This window comes from Diceros bicornis, chromosome 39 (assembly GCF_020826845.1).
Source record: "Diceros bicornis minor isolate mBicDic1 chromosome 39, mDicBic1.mat.cur, whole genome shotgun sequence".
Taxonomy (NCBI): Eukaryota; Metazoa; Chordata; class Mammalia; order Perissodactyla; family Rhinocerotidae; genus Diceros; species Diceros bicornis.
In genome coordinates, this window is record NC_080778.1 from 17,465,543 (window position 1) to 17,483,929 (window position 18,387).

Here is an 18,387-nt window from a genome sequence, read left to right on the forward strand (position 1 = left end):
CCCGCAGTGCCTAGTACTTCACCTGTACTATGCGTGCAACGGATATTTGTTAAATGAATGAAAAAACTTTAAAAAGCCCAGAGAATAAAAAGATAGCAACATTAAGGAAAGAAAAAATAAATAAAAGATATGGAAAAGGGAGGGGATGAATGTAGTGGAGTAAAGTGGAGTGGGTGGGGGGAGAATTGTTTCCGAAAGGGAATTTTGCTCTGCCAACTAAATGGAAAGCAAAAATAGACCAAGTCTTCCCAGCTGTTCTGTTTGTCTGTTTTCTTGCAGCTGTACTAAAATTCTTTTTTCTTTTTTTTCAGGCTAGAATTGCTAATCACCATGCCTGTAGGGCCCCTGTGATTTAAAAAGAAAAAAAGGAAAGAAAGAAAAAGATTAATGACTTTAATTCCCAAACACTTGGGGAATTAAAGTGTGTAGGGGTGCAACGTTCTGGGGTATTGACTGGAAATCTATGCTGGCTGCGCTTTTCATCTCATAAAAAACTAAGACACACCTTTCCCCGTGGAGAATTAGACAGGTGCCACCATAGTGTAAAAAACAAGTATTGAGGAAACTGTAACAAACTCTAGAATTAGTTCTCTATGAATGAAATTTTAAACCAATGCTTATAGAAACGATCCCAACATATAATTCTGTCTTACATTTATGGTCCCACTTCTTCAGTGGATTGGACTAGGCATGATTTCTTTTCTGTGTGTGTGTGAGGAAGATCAGCCCTGAGCTAACATCCATGCCAATCCTCTTCTTTTTGCTGAGGATGACTGGCCCTGAGCTGACATCCGTGCCCATTTTCCTCCACTTTATATGGGACACTACCACAGCATGGCCTGACAAGCGGTGCATCAGTGCGCGGAGCCAGGGATCCGAACTCAGGCCGCCAGCAGTGGAGCATGCACACTTAACTGCTATGCCACAGGGCCAGCCCCTAGGCATGATTTCTAATTTTTCTTCTTAGTTTGCTTATTAGAATAGCCTTCTTTTTTCTGTTTTTTTGCTGAGGAAGATTGTCCCTGAGCTAACATCTGTGCGCATCTTCCTCTATTTGGTATGTGGGATGCCTCCACAGCATGGTTTGATGAGCCGTGGGTAGGTCTGTGCCCAGGATCTGAACCCACGTACCTAGGGCCACCAAAGTGGAGTGCATGAACTTAACCACTACGCTACCGGGCCAGCCCCAGGATAGCCTTCATTTAAAACAAGCAGTGTGCAACAGGGTGTTTTCTCTGCCATACTCTGCCCTATAGACTGGCAGAGAGATTTGCCAATGCATTTCTGAAAAGACCCCTGATCCTGGGAATGCAGTCCCCCTGCAAACACCAGGAGCCAAGAAAAGAAGCAAACCACAAAAAGCCCAAGGGTTTCTGCTGCAACATGTGCCCTGAGCACTCTGGAAGTTTCTGTGATTTCTGTCCTCATGGCAGCGATTTACTCTGAGTCAGAGCTGCTACCCTGGGATTATTCTATTCAGCTTTTCACTATTTCCACTTTCGTTTCCTTGCTGTTTGAACACTTTAGGAAGATCCAATTGTGTGATCAAATCATTTCTGTCCCCAGGTGCACTACCAGAGCATTCTAACTACTGGGCATGTTCGCTCTTTAAAAGTACCTAGACAATTGGAAGAATCTTGAGAGCTGGCCTAAAACATGTATTAGGCCCTCACTAAATCTTCAGCTTTTAAAATCGCTTCTCCATGGCGTGGTTGCACCTACAAGAACTGGAAATCAGACTCTGAGCCTCAGTCATGAGCCTCAGATTCTATGAAATTAAACACACCCAGAAATCAATCATCTTTTCTCATCTCTTCTGCGAATGATATCTCAGCAGTTAAATTATCTCCTGGTACCAGGGGATACTCAAGAGTAAGAATTTGGAAGCTCTTTCTAAAAGACATTACACAAGACCTGAAAATAGATTCTTTGCATTTGTATGTAAATTTATCTTTAAAAAATTTATCTACATATGTTGAGGGAAAAGACGAGGATGTTTAAGTGTCTGTGAGGGCTGCTTTTTCTGGTTAGTGCCTTGGGAGATTAAACGTGGGTATAACAGTGAATGAAATTTAATCCAAATGCTAAAAATCTTGGAAGAAATGGGATACATCAAATATAAACCTGTTCTAACATCAAACAAATGAACTATTTGATGCTCAACCAGGGGAGAGCTAAAGATGACACTAAGCTGGGCATCACTCACCTCCAGTTTCTGTGAGGACTTCCAATACGTGGTGACCATGTTCACCCATAACTTGGACAGAGATGCTTAAGCACATTCTCATTAAGACAGAGTAGAGGGCCGGCCCCGTGGCTTAGCGGTTAAGTGCGCGCGCTCCGCTGCTGGCGGCCCGGGTTCGGATCCTGGGCGCGCACCGACGCACAGCCTCTCCGGCCATGCTGAGGCCGCGTCCCACATACAGCAACTAGAAGGATGTGCAGCTATGACATACAACTATCTACTGGGGCTTTGGGGGAAAAAATAAATAAATAAAAATTAAAAAAAAAAAAAAGAAAAAAGACAGAGTAGAAATAAAATTGTGAAAGATGATTTGGGCACCCCCAATTTTTTTTTTAAAGTTAGTGCATTTTAACATTTTGGAAAATAAAAGTCCTAACTGCACATATAGCAGACATGTGTTTTTTAATTTTATTTTTTTATTGGGGTCACATTAGTTTATAACATTTGTGTATATTTCAGGTGTACACCATTGTATTTCGACTTCTGTATAGACAGCATCGTGTTCACCATCAAAAGTCTAGTCACTGTACACAAAATACACATGTGCCCCTTTATCCCTTTTGCCCTCCTCCCACCATCTTACCCTCTGGTAACCTCCAATCTGTTCTCTGTATCTATGTGTTTGTTTATCTTCCACATATGAGGGAGGTCATACAGGTTGTCTTTCTCTGTCTCACTTATTTCACTTAGCATAATACCCTCAAGGTCCATCCATGCCGTCACAAATAGCAAGATTTTGTCTTTTTTCTGGCGGAGTAGTATTCCGTTATATACATATATATACCACATCTTCTTTATCCATTCATCCGTTGATGGGCACTTAGGTTGCTTGCAAGTCTTGGCTATTGTGAATAATGCTGCAATGACCATAGGGGTGCATATGAGACATGGATTTTTTTGATCTGCCAAGTACCAATCCTTGTTCTTGGGAACTGCTCCTTCCATCACTTCAAACCTACGATTCTTGTGCGAGGGGCAATGCTCTTATGCCACCTGGCCCCCTGCCTATGGTTGATTAAACAAAAAGTAATACCAATGATTCGCTTCTCTGGGGTATTTTGAACCTGATTCCAGGGACGATCGTCAATATCCACTACCAGTGCATGGTGGCTGAACAGCAGCCTTGCTGCTCAGTGAGCAATGAGTCTCTCTTTGGAGGCAGGAGCTGTTAAGTATGACTGGGGGCGGCCATGGTTTCTGCATGTAGACAAAGCCAATTGTAGCGAATAGGAATGAGGCCAGCAGCAGGAACTAGAGATGGAAAGAGACTCCCAAAGATGTTGAAACTCTTGGTTGCAGTTGTTCCAATGGGCCAGCTGGATTCCTGCTCTTCTAGCTCCATTGCTCAACACTTCTTTGGGATCTGGGAGCAAATAAATTCCAGTTTTGGCCTAAGTTAGTTCAAGTTTAGTTTTTTTCCCCCTGTAACAAAGTGTCCTAACTGATTCAACATTAAACAACTATATTCTTACTTAGATATTCCCTTTTAATCTTGTCAACAAGTATGCATAATTTTTTTATGTAGTAACTAGCAGAGTTTTATATAATTTTTTTTGCTTTCTCTTATTTAATAGTGTATTCTTAATTTTTAATATAATACTTAAATTTTTATTATACTTGATATATTAAAGATCTTAAATTACATATTAACAATAATCAATAAAAAATATCATATATAGTCTAATATATAACAAGATATGCTGCTACATGGTCTTTGGAATAACCATTTTAATGCTTGTATAATATTCCATCTCATTGCTATGGTAGTTAAGAGTTATCCTTTATTGAGTACTCCTTCTGTTTCAGCTGCTATATGTATACTATACATATTCCTCATAACAACCATAGAAGAATTATTGTCTCCCTTGTAGTGAAATGAGAACTAGCTTAGAGAGGCAATTTTACTTGCTGAAAATCACACGGAAAGTAATAGACTAAGTCTTGGTCTGTCCCACTGCAAACCATCCTTTCTTTAGCATGCAACGTGGCTCCTTACTACCATGGTGTATTAGTCTGCTTGGGGGCCATAACAAAATATCCCAGAATCTGGAAGTCCAAGATCAAGATGCCAGCAGGGTTGGCTTCCTCTGAGGCCTCTCTCCTTGGCTTGCAGGGGCCATCCTCTTGCTGCCTATTTACGTGGCCATCCCTCTGTTCATACACACTCATGGTGTCTCTTCCTCTTCTTATAAGGACACCATCGTGTTGGATTAGGGCCCATCCATATGACCTCATTTTAACTTAATCACCTCTTTAAAGGCCCTATCTCCAAATACAGTCACTATCTGAGGTACTGGGGTTAGGACTTTGATTTGAGTATGAATTTTTTTTTTTTTCTGGTGAGGAAGATCAGCCCTGAGCTAACATCTGTTGCCAATCCTCCTCTTTTTGCTGAGGAAGATTGGCCCCGGGCTAACATCCATACCCATCTGCCTCTACATTATATGTGGGACACCTGCGACAGCATGGCTGGATAAGCGGTGCATAGGTCTGCGCCCAGGATCCAAACCCACGAACCCTGGGCCACTGAGGCAGAGCACATGAACTTAACTGCTACACCACCAGGCTGGCCCCTGAGTATGAATTCTAGGGGGACACAATTCAGCCCATTACACATGATTTGCTATAGCAGTCCCACCCTGGGCTGACATTTACATTAATTACTTCCTGAATTTTGGAAGCTTTGGATTCGGTTAGATGTTTGGCATTTAACTCTCTGCTTCTGCTGACTTCGAAATTCCTCTTTTCATCTGCAAAGAGCATTTACTCTAAAGATATGCACATTGTGTCAGATGGCTGGACTCTAGTTTATGTTATCCTGTTGGGTCCAAGTAATCTCCCTTTATTAATTTACTAAACAAATATTTGTTGAACAGCCAGCAAGTATTAAATATTAATATCTTGTGTAAATGTGAAGAAATATGATACCCTTGAGAATATCAAGGTGAATCAGCCATGGATCCTGCCTGAAGCTTCTTCTTAGAGGATCCCGCTTCTACTAGAAAATGGTCTAGTAGAGAAGAAAAGACAAAGAACACCAATAATTATAATAAAAGGAATAAAGGTTTAAAGCAAAGTGTACTTTAAGAGATGTACAGATAAATGCTGTAGAAATTCAGAAGAGGCAAGATAACTTGCAGCTGGAAGGTCTAGAGAAAACTTTCAGGAGGAGATAGCATTTGAGCTGGGATCTGAGCCATGGGTAGTCTTCGAACCTGTAAAGAACAAGGACATTTCAGGAGCAAAGATCAGTATCAGTGCTGTGCTTGTAAGGAGACCTGGAAGGCCAGTATCTTCTGAAAGAGGCACTAAATGAGAGCCCAGACATCCCCAAACAGGAGGAGGGGAGAGGAGGTCAACACTATGGTTTATCAACCTGAAACGTATTATTACGCCAGAAGATGGAGTCTATTTTCCTTGCAGATAATACTACCCTACTTACTCACTTCCCATTCATTGCATCCACTGCAATCTGACTGCTAAAGTCAACAAAAACCTCCTAATTACCAAATCCAGTGGTCCCTGTGCAGTTTGCGTTCCACTTCCCTTTCTGTGGCCTTACACTTTTCTCCTCTTGAAGCTTTTCCTCCACTGCTCTGTGGCATCCCTTTTTCCTGGCCCTCCCTTGCTTTCCTCTCTGGCCTACTCCCAATCATTTCCTGGCTCCTTACCCACCACGTAAACAGTGGCATTTCCAAGTGTTCACTTCCATTTTTTAGCTACTGCCTATTTGCTAATGTCTTCCAAATCTATTTTTTTTCAGGCAGATTGCTCTTCTAGTATTTTCAGTCTCCAGCTGGATGTCCCATGGGTCTCTCAAACTCAGGAACCAGATTCATTTTCTTTTTTTTTAATCAACACTTTCTAAGTGATTTCAACAGTCTTGTGGCTTTAAATGCCCTTCCTATGCTAATGACTCTCAAGTGTGTATCTCCAGCCTGGACTTCTCCCCTCAAATCCAGGCTTATGCTTGCCTTCTGAGTACCTCCACTTGGTCCTCCACTCAATTAGAACTCCACATCCTCCCTTAATCCTGCTCCTCCTGTAGTGTCCCCAACTCAGTTAACAATAACTCCATCTTTTCAATTGCTCAGATCAAATACCTTGGAGTCACCCTTGGCGCTGTTCCTCCTGCATCCTGACTCTTGGCTAACAACAAATACTGTCACTTCTACTTTTCGCATACGATAGTCAGAACGGGACCACTCTTCCCCCTCCCCACGGCCACAAACCCAGTCCCAACCACATCGTCTCTTGCTTGGTTGTTTGCGGTAGACTCCAGACTGGTCTCCCTGGGGCTAGCCTTGACCCCTCTCAGCCTGTTCTCCACAAGCAGCCATGTTGATACCTATGTCAGCCAGAGCCAAGCCTCCGCGGGAACCCTGCAGACTCCCACATCCCTCAGGCAAAATCAAATCCTCCTCCCATGCTCTCAGTGTGACAGGCTTCCCGTCACCCCTAGGACCCTGCTGTTGCCCCTGGTCCCACCATTCGCGTCCTGCAGCCTCCTTGGCCCCATGCTCTTCCTCGGACAGACCAAACATCTCCTTCTGCCTCAGGCCCTTTCTCTTCCCTCAGCCATCCCAAGGCTCGCTTCCCTTAGGTTTTTATGCAAAAAGCCCCTCCGTGGGGCCTTCCCAGGGCCACTGTATCTAAGATTCTAACTCAGCTCCCTAGACCTCATATTTTCCTTCCGTGCTTTACTTTTTCTTCTTAACGCTTATTACTGTCTAAGCATAAGATACATTACTTATTTGTTCATTGTCTGTCTCCCCACTGAGACCCAAGAGAGTAGAGAATTTGCCTGCTTTTTTTAAAGTTGTATCTCCGAAGCCTAGAACAAGGCTTGGCACCTAATTGGCATTTCTCAAATATCTGCTGAATGCAGACAACACTTGTATAGAATATTTGTTTATGTACCGAATCATGTATTACTCTTATGCTCCTATTTTTGAATAGGTACACGAACATGGTAAAAAGTTCACATAGTACAGAATGGAACACATCATTTGTCATGGATTGTCTTAGTTCAGGCCGCTATAACAAATTACCGTAGACTGGGTGGCTTAAACAACAAATATTTATTTCTCACAGTTCTGGAGGCTGGAAGTCCAAGATCAAGGGGCCGGCAGATCTGGCGTCTGGTGAGAGCCCACTTCCTGGCCTGCAGATGGTCATCTTCTTGCTGTGTGCCCACATGGTGGAGACAGAGAGAGGAAACAAGCCCTCTTTTATAAGGGCACTAATCTCATTCATGAGGGCTCCACCCTCTTGACCAAATCACCTCCCAAAGGCCTCACCTCCTAATACCATCACATTGGGGCTTTAGGATTTCAACATATGAATTTTGGAGGAACACAAACATTTAGTTTATAACTTGGATTGAATTGTGTGCCACCCCCCACCTTCTCCCCTAAAAGATATGTTGAAGTCCTAACACCCAATACTTCAGAATGTGACCTTATTTGAAAATAGGGTCATTGCAAATATAATTAATTAAGAAGAGTTTACAGTGGAGGAGGTTGGGCCCTTAATCCAACATGACTGGTGTCCTTATAAGAAGACAGCCATGTGAAGACACAGAGACACAGGGAGAGAGCTGTGTGAAGATGGATGCAGAGGGCCGGCCCCGTGGCTTAGCAGTTAAGTGCGCGTGCTCCGCTGCTGGCGGCCCAGGTTCGGATCCCGGGCGCGCACTGACACACCACTTCTCCGGCCATGCTGAGGCCGCATCCCACATACAGCAACTAGAAGGATGTGCAGCTATGACATACAACTATCCACTGGGGCTTTGGGGGAAAATAAATAAAATTATAAAAAAAAAAACAAACAAGATGGATGCAGAGATTATAGTGATGTATCTACAAGCCAAGGAATGCCAAGGATCTCTGGGAACCACCAGAAGCTGGAAGAGGCAAGGCAGGATTCTCCCCTAGAGCCTTTGGAGAGAGCGTGGCTCTGACAACACTCTGATTTCAGATTCGAGCCTTCAGAACTATAAGACAACAAATTTCTGCTTTTCTAAGCCATCTAGTCTGTGGTACTTTGTTACAGCAGCCACAGGAAACTAATACATCATTTGAAAAATACAGCCTTTATAGATAGGTGATTAATTTTCTTGTTTAGGCTTTGTCTAACCTGAAGTTAGGCACTGAAGTATCTTTGGATGAATGAATTCATTAAGAAGAGTATTCTCATTGGGCACTCCATTTTTAAAATGGAAGAAAAGATAACATCCACCATAGCTTCAAATCAGCGCTTATAGACTTGAAATAGGGTCCCGAAAAGTAACTTGTGATTCTGCAAAAGGATGGACATTTAAGGGTATTTATTGCAGCACTGTTTACAATAGCAAAAGACTGTCAGCAACCTAAATGTCCATCAGTAGGGAAATTAGTCAAATGACCGATGGTTCTATATCTACTCAGCTTTAAAAAATTATGACTTTGCTCCATGTGAGAAAAGCAAGTATAGACCCATATGTATAGTTTGTTATTATCATTCATGTGAAAAAAAAGAAAAAAATTATATATGTATACGCACACACAATGTGATAGAATAATCTCTGAAAGGAAATAGAAGAAAATGGTAACAATGCAATACTTGTTTCTGGGGAGGAGAAACTGATGATCTTCGAATAAACAAATAAATGCGCTTGAAAAATAGAGTGTGTGAGGGCCGGCCCTGTGGCTTAGCGGTGAAGTGCGCGAGCTCTGCTACTGGTGGCCCGGGTTCGGAACCCAGGCACGCACCAACACACCGCTTGTCCGGCCATGCTGAGGCCACGTCCCACATACGGCAACTAGAAGGATGTGCAACTATGACATACAACTATCTACTGGGGCTTTGGGGAGAAAAAAGGGGAAAAAAAGGAGGAGGATTGGCAATAGATGTTAGCTCAGGGCAGTATTCCTCAGCAAAAAGAGGAGGGTTGGCATGGATGTTAGCTCAGGGCTGATCTTCCTCACAAAAAAAAAAAAAAGAAACGAAAAGTAGAGTGTGTGAAAGTGTAGACATTTAAATTCATTCAAGTGTACCATGATATTTGGCAGCATTTCATTGGATTTTTCTATTCTCCTGGCCTAAGGGGAATATTCCGTGATGAAAAATCAGAAGGTAGCCAAAAGTAAATGAAAGAAAACAGATAACCACTATAAAATGGTCTTTAGTTTAAATTTTTAAAAAGTTTAGTAATCCAAACAGACAGATCACTTCTTATGTGGACTTGTTAACTGCAGTATAACATGCAGGCAGAAAAACGCACCAGTCATCTAAGCAAACACACGCTTGTAAACACCACCCAGATCAAGATATAAAACGTTTCCAGCACCCCCAAAACCTGCTTGTGCCTCTTCTCAGTCTTTCTTCCCGCAAAGACAACCAGTGCTCTGACCTCCATCAGCGGAACATAGTTCTGCCTCGTTTTGAACTTTATATACCTGGAGCCACACAGTCTGTCTCCATCGTGCTGTGAGACTCACCATGGAGCTGCCACCATCCTCTGTTCTCACTGTTCTACACTCCCATTGTATGCCCAGGCCAGTTTATGCATCTATCCTGTTAATGGCCACATGGGATATTTCCACTTTGGGACTCTTACAAATAACACTGCTATGAACACCATTGTACACATTTTCTAGTGTAAATAATACTGCTGTGAACATCATTGTACACATTTCTGTTGGGTATTGTATTCGTTTTCTTGCACTGCTGCAACAAATTACAACAAGGTTCTCAGCTTAAAACAACACACATTCATTATCTCCCAGCTCTGTGGGTCAGAAGTCTGGCCTGGATCTCACCAGGCTAAAATCAAGACATAGCAGGACGGCTTTCCTTTCTGGAGGCTCTAGGGAAGGATCCATTTCCTGGCTCATTTGGGTTGTTGGCTGAGTTCAGTTTCTTGCTGCTATAGGACTGAGGTCTCTGTTTTGTTGCTGGCTGTCAGTCGAGGGCCATTCCCATCTTCCAGAGGACTCTCATTCCTCGGCTCATGACTCCTTTTCTTCATCTTCAAAGCAGGCAACAGCAGCTTCAAATCTGTCTTCCATCATGTCTGACCATTCCTTCATCATAGCATCTCTTGCTGGCCACAGTGGGAAAAGTTCTTGGCCTTTAAGGACTGATGTGATTAGATTGAGCCCATCTATTTAATTCAGGATAATTCTCCCCATTTCAAGGTCTGTAACCTCAGTCACGTCTGCAATGTACCTTTTGCCACATAAGGTAACACCGTCACAAGTTCCCAAGATTAGGACATGGACATCTTTAGGGGAGGGGGATGGTCTTTATTCTGCCTACCACAGGTATGTATCTGGGAAAGTTGGGTCCTAAGGTGTGCATAAACTCTACTATAGTAGATACTGCCAATAGTTTTTCAAAATGTTCCCGTTTATACTCCCATTGACAGTGTATGAGAATCTAGTTGCTCTGTATCCTTGCCAGTTCTCAGTATTGGCAGCTTTTATTGATGTTAGCCAATCTGTTGGTCATGTAGTGGTAAATAAATGTGGGTTTAATTTGTATTTCCTTGGTGATTAATCATGAACATTTTTTCATATATTTATTGGCCATTGGTATGACATCTTTTCTGAAATGCCTGTTCAAGTCTTTGCCCATTTAAAAAAATTGGATTGAAAGCAGATCACTTTTTGAATTGTGAAAATATTCATCAGGGTGGGATTTTCCATCTGAACGTGTTAAAATACCTCGAAGATAAAATAGACCATTCTAATGCATTTATAGTGCCAGCAAAGGAAGGAAATGAGCTGACTTATACAGTCCTTTCTTATCTTTTTTCCTTTAGTAAAGCTTAACAAACTATGAAATCAACAACAGTAACTCACAACTGTGTATTGCTTTAGGATTTACAGAGGGCTTTCAGATCCATTTTCTCGTTCTACTTTTGTTAGAAGGAACAAATGAAATGTTGCTAGTCTTGTTTTCATACCATGTATTATTTTCACCAAATGCAAAAATTGAGACAAATGCATATATTAAAAATAATTGTAGTTGGGCTAATCAGTGGCATAATTTGTGAATTTTTCTTCTTTGCTCACAATTATGTCTAATTTGGTGATAAATACGATATACGCTTGCAGAATGTCGAGCAAACCCTCCATCTCATGATGCTGAAAGGAACTGCCTTCCGGGAGCTGCTGTTTAAATCAAGAAGAGAGCATAAATCCACAGAAGCCTGGCGATTGGAAATGTGTCTGTTGCAGAGAGGGAAGCAAACCTCTATTGTCCAGAGCAGCAGAAAGATACAAATCAAGTAGACATTTTTTCGAGCAGCAGATCACAAATAACCTTTCTACACCATAGATGCTTTTTTTCATTCCTTCCAGACTACACACTAATTAGATTAGCCTTCTTTACTCTGACGCTTTAATAAAGAATGTGCTTCTTGTTTGGTACCACATCTTTTCCAGGACTAAATGTGTGTGTCTAGGGGTAGGGGAGACTAATTTCTATCCATATGTGTACAGTGAGAGAAACTGTTGAAGAAAAGCAGTGAACATGCATTAAAATTCTCAGGCTAAATGATACCCTGACTTTTTGCTTCTTGACATTTTAAATACCACTATGCTATAAAAATATATGACCTTTTTTCCCATCAAGTATACAACCGTAAAAGACAAGACAGGCAAATGTAAGATAGAAATGAAAAATATAAATTTAATGACTTTTTTCCTTCATACAGCCATCTCAAAATCAGAATCATAGCTCATAAGAAGTGAAGTTGTCTCCTTCTAATTGCAGTAAAAGTCATCAAAGATGGAAGGTTTTATTTGCAGGTGTGGTAGCTACAGCAACTACGTGTGGAGGTTTTATTCCCTCTTCTTAAACCACCACCTACCCAACACAGATTATTGTCTCGTGCCACTTCTTTATTTTTCATGTTTCTATTGCTGTTGTGTCACTACATTGAACATCATGGCACCACTCAACATGCACTCCACTTTTCCCGTTAACTATGTTGCTCGGGTCCATTCAGGCGTCCACACCTCCCCCATGCAGCTCACATGGTTCCTGCAAGCTTTACTGACCTCCTGATTCTATGATGGACATGTGGTTCAGGCCCAAACTCATCAACATAATCCCATTCTTGGCCAGGGATGGACATATGCCCCGATTTGCAAAAAGGTTTGCTGGGGCTCTTGGGAATGAAGCTGCCCCATTCTGAGACAGCATCCAGGAGAGACCTGGTTCCTTTCCCTGGGCTTGAATAAGGAAGCCTGTGGGCCTGGGAGTGGAGGGATGAAGCTGATCCCTTCATCCCAGGTGAGAGATTGGAAGATGCTGAGTCCTCGAGGACATCACCAGGGACTGAAATAAACCAACTCTGGAGGCTGACCTGACTTTCAGCTCACAACATGTCTCCTTCCTGGCATAAGGCAATTTGAATTGAGTTTTCTGTCACTTATAACTGAGTGTATCTTAATTGGTATATTGTTTTAAAAATACAGTGTATTCATAGAAAATTTGAGCTATAATAAGATCAACAGATCAGGAGATGATTGCCATTGAAAATATAGCTTTTTACTCATAATTCCCAAGAGGAGGGGGAATGCCACACCAGGGGAGGTCCACATGGAGAAGCACCAGCATCCATCAGGAGCAGAGGGGGAGGGAGGAACGGTGGGTAGGAGTCTTTATTGTGGTTTCTGTGGGAAGGAACAGGTAAGGCACAGTAAGCAGGGTTAGGATTGGCTAGTTTTAATAATTTCAGTGGGCTCTGGGGCATAAGGGCTGTTCCTAGTTGTCTGGTACCTGGCTCTGGAGTGAGTAGGGCATGATGGATAACGATCTGGAATGTGAGGGCCCAATAACAGAGGTGATTGGAGTGTGGACTCTGGATTGGTTGGTTTGTATTTAAAAAGCACACTCGTGGGTGAGTTGTTTACTGTCTCTAGGAACTGGCTCATTCTAGAGGGGCAGTCCCTCTGGCATTAGCAAGGCCCCAGATGTCAAAATGTCAGAATACAGAATATATATGACATGCTAATACATATATTCACTAAAAGCTTAATAAGGCACCCAAGAGATTAAGTTCTTACTATTAAAATTTCCAAAGGAACAGAGAAACAACTAAAGCTGATTTTTCATGATGCCACCACAAATTTCCTGACTAAAAAGTACATATTGATTATGCATAATCTTCATGGAATGAAGCATTCTGGATTGTCAAGCTCTCCATAGAGCCATTAATTACTTGGGCCAGGTTACCTTTACTTTATTAAAGTCCCTGATGTCCTTTGCTTTCTCCTTTATTCATTCAACAGTGTTTTCTGAGCTCCTAGCATGCGCTAGGTACTGTCCTGGGTCCTGAAGACACAGCAAGGACCATGAAAATTCCCTCTGTCTTGGAGCTTACACCTGGAAGTGGTGGGTAGACTATAAAAAAGTAATTGAGGGCCAGGCCCAGTGGCCTAGTGGTTGAATTCAGTGCACTCTGCTTCAGTGACCCGGGTTCAGTTCCCAGGCACAGACTTACACCACTTGTCTGTCAGTGGCCATGCTGTTGCAGTGGCTCACATACAAAAAGAGGAAGATTAGTGGTAGATGTTAGCTCAGGGTGAATCTTCCTCAGCAAAAAAAAAAAAAAAAGTAACTGAACAATTATATAAGACGATTTCATGTAGTGATAAGTGCTAAGAAAAAAATAAATAGGGTGGGGAAATCATAGGTGACATAGGATGAGGCCTGGGAGAGAGTCTCTATTTGGTTGGATGATCAAGGAACATAATCCATTGCCTGCTTCTTCTTCCACTGTCCCTCGTCTCTGGATTCATTCTGGAGGTATCTCATCTCATGCTTAGGCTTTTAAGGTCTTCTGAATCAAAGTGCAGGTGACTTTTGCCCCTCACTTCCACCCCACCACCCTAGATGTTGAGTTTTTCTGTCCTATGCCTGTTGTCAGAACAAAGGCAACTCACTGACACCATAGAGGCTCTCTTTTCCTCTTTCTGCTCTCTTTTTCATAAATTCAATCAGGCATTGTTTCCTGTATGTCTACTCTGGACAGGACACTGTGTTCGGTGCTGGGTCTTCCATCTCATCCTGGCCCTTGACATTGCCCAATAAGGTCTGAAGGGTCACTGTCCTTCCCCACAGGTAATCAACAAGTTGCAGGGTATTTGTGCAACTTCACCTTGGATTCGTGAGTCTCTTGGTTGGATTCTTTTGTTTGCTTGGTTCTTTTTTTTTTTTTTTTGTGAGGAAGATCAGCCCTGAGCTAACGTTTGCCAATCCTCCCCTTTTTGCTGAGGAAGACTGGCCCTGAGCTAACATCCGTGCTGATCTTCCTCCACTTTATGTGGGACGCTACCACAGCATGGCCTGACAAACGGTGTGTCGGTGCACGCCTGGGATCCGAACCTGGGCCGCCAGCAGCAGAGAGCGCGCACTTAACCGCTATGCCCCGGGGCGCCGGCCCCTGTTTACTTGGTTTTGGCTGTGCACTGGTTTAGAGCCTGTCTTTGTTTATTCTAGCTGCTATAATAGAATACCATAGACTGGGTCACTTGTAAACAACAGAAATTTATTTCTCACAGTTCTGGAGGCTGGGAATCCAAGATCAAGGCACCAGCATATTTGGTGTCTGATGAGGACCCCCTTCTTGGTTCACAGATGGCCATCTTCTTGTTGTGTCCTCACGTGGCAGAAGGGGCAAGGGTGTTTTCAGGGGCCTCTTTTATAAGGGCAATAATTCCATTCATGAGGGCAGAATGAATCACCTCCCAAAGGCCCCATCTCCAATACCATCACTTTGGGGATTAGGTTTCAACATATGAATTTTGAGGCAACACAAGCATTCAGCCCATTGCAGAGTCAAACCAGAAGGCTAGGGATTCTAGAAGCCTAGTTTTCTATATAGGACAAATTTATCTTTCAAGATGGCAGGTTTGACTGATTTAGGGTCATATGGAAGATTTGCTGAGAATCGGCTGCCCACACCATTCAGCTGCAGTCATTGCATTTTCTATAAAAATATGAGAAATCCACAATCTATGTATTTCATTAGTGTCCTTGTTGACAACAGCGAGTGTTATGGACTGAATTGTATCCGCCCAACCCCAAATTCATATCTTGAAGTCCTAACCCCCAGTGCCTCAGAATGTGACTGTATTTGTAGAGAAGGCCCTTAAAGAGGTGATTAAGTTAAAATGAGGTCATATGGATGGGCCCTAATCCTATCTGACTGGTGTCCTTATAAGAAGAGGAAGAGATGAGGGAGAGACACCAGGGGTGTGTGTGAACAGAGCGACGGCCATGTGAAAAGGCAGCAAGAAGATGACCCTCTGTAAGCCAAGGAGAGAGGCCTCAGAGGACGCCAACTCTGCCAGCACCTTGACCTTGAACTTCCAGCCTCCAGAACCGCGAGAAAATAAATTTCTGTTGGTTAAGCTATCTACTTTGTTATGGCAGCCCTAACAAACTAATACAGTGAGGAAGAAGGGGGTCCCCTGCCAGCACATTTCTTCCCTGTGTGAATTTTCTCTTCCATTCAGCCCCTCCTGTCCCACTCATTCTAGACTTTGTATCTTTCCTTCTTCTCTGCCCTAAAATTTGCACAATATACTTTCCAGCATCCATGTCCCTTCTACGGCCAGTAGCACCTCACTTTTCCTTTAAACCACCACCCTTCTTAAACTCTCAATCCGTGCAGTTTGAGTGGAATGATGCTCCATAAACTCTTCTGCCCGACCCACTCCAGAGGTAGGAACATGACCAGGTCTGCAAAAAACAGAGTGCCACGGGGAGTCAGGTAGGTTGGTGACTTCCCTAAAGCCCTAAGGAAGGAGATAATCTCCACCTGGGCCACTAAGCTGCCAGATGCCACCACTTGCCTTATGGCAATGCAGTGAGCTCGGGAAAGCAGAGCTGAGACCACTTCCTAATGACCTCATCTGGTCTCGATCCAGCCTTCCCGGAGCCTGCTTCTCGCCCTTTTAATTACATGATCCAACCACCAACTGCCTCCTCGCCCACTTTTTTTTCAAAGTGGGCTTAGAGTGAATTTCTGTAACTTGTAGCTAAAAGAGCCACGACTTACAAACTAAATTGGATTCATTCCTTAAGGCCCAGCTCATACCTCGTCTCCTTCATCAAATCTTTAATCACGTACTCCAGCACGCAGATCTTTCTCTTCTTTGAATTCTCAAAGAACTTAAAGTTTGTGCTACAAGATTTTAGACATTGCTCTACACGTGTCATTCTGTAAGCACTTCGGGGAATTGTGGGTTGATTAGTTTTGTGTATATAGCCCCCCCATACACACACACAGCCATACTGTGTCACAACAGGCCAACTAAAATCCCCAAGTTCTTTCTCCTGCTCTCTCACTGGTTTATCTCACGAGGTTCTCCCAGCCACCATGGGAAAGGTTCAGTGATTTGCTGAAGGTCACATAGTAGGGTTTGGTGTGTGTGTGGGGGTGGTGTAATAGAGCTGTGTCTTTTTCATAGTTAGGATTAAATTTGCCTGCAACGACAAAAACCCAAAATAATAACGGCTTAAATTAGATAGAAGTCGACCTCTCTTTCACAAAAAAGAATGGAGGTTGGCAGTCTAGAGTAGAGGCTGTGCTACGTGGAGTCAGATCTCTGGGCTTCTTCTTTCTTGTACCTCTGCCACGAGTGATTTCCACTCCCAAACCTGCCTCATGATTCCAGATGGCTGCCAAAGTGCTGAAGTGCCAACAGACAGGAAAGAGGAAGGGATGGAGAATGGCATTGTTCTTTTCCTTTAAGAATGCCCATCAGGTGTTGTGCTCGTCATTTCTACTTTCATCCCATTGGACAGAATTTAGCCACACTAAGCCGCAAGAGAGGCTGGGAAATGTAGCCTATATCCCAGATGGTGGTAGTCTCAGCTAATGGGGGGCGGGAGTTGTCTTACTAAGGGAGGGGAAGTGGACATTGGGGTTTAACTAGAGTCTCTGCCACTGTCCTCTGAGTCTTTTCTGCTCCCTGGTTGCTCAGCCCACCCCCACTCTTAGGTTGTTTATTGTTTCATATTTGGGTTCTCTTTCCCTAGATAGTCTGTGAGCTTCTGGTGGGAAAAGTTCTTTGTATTCTTCAATTCTTTGCAATCCTAGCTCCTTGGATTGTGCTTTTTACCTTATATCTTGATGATCATAAATCTATATATGGTAAGGAGAGGAGGATTTGTAACAGGAAACCAAAAGTTAGGTGTTCTATGGCTTAATTATTCCCCAAAGACACCACTAAGCAGGAAGCCAGGCCACAATTTTGCTCAGGCTTTGAAATCAGACGATTCAGGGGCCGGCCCTGGTGGCCTAGTGGTTAAGTTCGCACGCTCCTCTTCCAGGGCCCAGGGTTCGCCGGTTTGGATCCTGGTTGCGGACCTACTCACTGGTCATCAAGCCATGCTGAGGCAGCATCCCACACAGAGCAACTAGAAGGATGTACAACTATGAATTACAACTATCTACTGGGGCTTTGGGTAGGAAAAAAAAAGGAAAAAAGGAGGAAGATTGGCGACAGATGTTACCTCAGGGCCAACCTTCCACAAAAAAATTAAAAAAAAAAAAATCAGACAGTTCAGTTCCAGAATCTTGGCTTTACTTTCTACCAGCTGGATGGTCATGGAAAAGTGAGTAAAGCTCTCTGAGCCTTGTTTTGCTTATCTACTAAAATAGGAATGATGATACCATCCTTTCAGTTTTGTGAGAATTCCAAAGATGATTTATGTAAAATGCCCAGCACATTCAGGTCTCATTCATTCCTTCCTTTAATCTGCATCAGTGATAATGGATTGGGGGTGGTAACAGCTGGACGCCATCCAGCTTTGTGTGTAAGTCAGCAGATCGGGATTACTCCAGGCCAGGAGAAATGTGTCTTCTCTTTCAAGACTTAATCTTTGTCCTTCAAGAGCAAAACAAAGGATGATCCAGAATATAATTACAACGTTAACATAAGAAGTATCTAGGTTCGCACACCTGACTGAATAGGCAGCATCTATTGGAAGATTTCCTCTGCAGTGACTTGCAAATAGAAACCGTCACTTAATTATTCAGAGACGTTCCAGGCACAGTCCCTTCGCCTTTGCATCCCCCTCTTCTGGAACATCAACAAAGCATTCCCTGGGTGACTTTCAGCAAGTTATTTAGAAGG